General features: G+C 39.8%; 1 non-coding gene across 1 annotated transcript; it reads right to left on the bottom strand.

Moving 5' to 3' along the window:
- Nucleotides 1-1,004: 1,004 nt before the first annotated feature.
- Nucleotides 1,005-1,174, bottom strand: LOC131484213 (U1 spliceosomal RNA). Its single transcript, XR_009248113.1, has one exon. It is a non-coding gene; the product is annotated as a U1 spliceosomal RNA (small nuclear RNA).
- Nucleotides 1,175-1,510: the final 336 nt, after the last annotated feature.

Here is a 1,510-nt window from a genome sequence, read left to right as displayed (position 1 = left end):
ATTCAGTGTCACTTGGCTGAGAATCATATAATCCTCTTCTGCAGATTCCAAAGTACCTGTCCTTTCTAAACTTGCTACAAGGGAAACTCTCTATCTGTACCCAAACACTGCCCGTATTATAAATCATAATAACCAGCCTCTGTGACTCAGACACTGGAACAATATGGCCACACACAGGGTTGTGGGATCAGGTTGCCACGGTAACCCTCTACTCCCATCTTCTCTGAGTTTAATTGTTCAGTTCTAAAATTGCACACTCTTGAGTTCAACCTGCTTCAACTCTGCCAGGCCTTAGCTGGCAGGAAATTAAGTGACAGTATTATTATTCACCATAATTACTTGCTAATGATAATTTATATTTAGAAATATGAGAAAATATAGAAAAGAGATATTTAGGAGAGCTTTTCAATCCATCTAATGCTGTTTAAATACCGATACTAACTTTGCATGTTGTGAGAACACTATCTTTACTTTGCTGGCCCCCATCATGCACCACCCTGCCCCATGATAGACCTCTACCTTTCAGTTTATTGTGTTCCAGTGTAAGATAACTGAACTTGGCTCCTTGGTCTCCAGTCCTTTGGGAAACTCAAAGAAAAAAGTTGTTGGAGACTATATGATTGATATAGTTTAAGTTGTGGATAGTAAGTTTCCAGTTATTAAAAGGAAAATGAGCCAACAAAAAAATTGTTCAATTTCTTGATTATTTGGGAAAAGTAAGATAATTATCATTAAAAAATAATAAATCTGTAGTAGGTCAGGTAATAAAAATAAATGGCAACTTTTTAAAATAACCTTGTCCATTTTCAGGAACATAATTGTAATCTTTATAACCAAGTTAATTTCCTTAATAATGGCCTGAGGTTTTTTCATTTTCTGGTTTTATCTGTATTTTTTTAATGTTTATTTATTTATTTATTTATTTCTGAGAGAGAGAGAGAGAGAGAGAGAGAGAGAGAGAGCGAGAATGCAAGTGGGGATGGGGAAGGGGAGCAGAGAGAGAGAGAGAGAGAGAATCTTTTTTAATTTTTTTCCCTCACTATCACAAATTATGCTGTCGAGTTTCCCACATTTGGGGAAATCGCAGGGGTCACCACATCTGGAGTGCAATGGATAAGGCTTGCCCTGGGAAACCACCTTTGTGATCATGGTATCTCCCCTGCCAGGTAAGTATTTTTAAATTTTTTTAAATGTCTTATTTATTTTCAAGAGGGAGACAGAATACAAGCCAGGGAGGAGCAGAGAGGGAGACATAGAGTCTGAAGCAGGCTCCAGGCTGAGCTGTAAGCACAGAGCCCTACTTGGGGCTCAAACTCATGAACCGCGAGATCATGACCTGAGCTGAAGTCAGATGTTCAACCGACTGAGCCACCCAGGTGCCCTTGAGAGAATCATAAGCAATCTTAAGCTCAGTGCAGAGCCCAACACAGGTGTCAATCCCACGACCCTGGGCTCATGACCTGAGCTGAAATCAAGTCAGACACTTAACAGACTGAGCCACCCAGGTGCC

This window comes from Neofelis nebulosa, chromosome 8 (assembly GCF_028018385.1).
Source record: "Neofelis nebulosa isolate mNeoNeb1 chromosome 8, mNeoNeb1.pri, whole genome shotgun sequence".
Taxonomy (NCBI): domain Eukaryota; kingdom Metazoa; phylum Chordata; class Mammalia; order Carnivora; family Felidae; genus Neofelis; species Neofelis nebulosa.
Note: the sequence above shows the minus strand (reverse complement) of the source record. Positions and strands in the feature narration are given on the sequence as shown.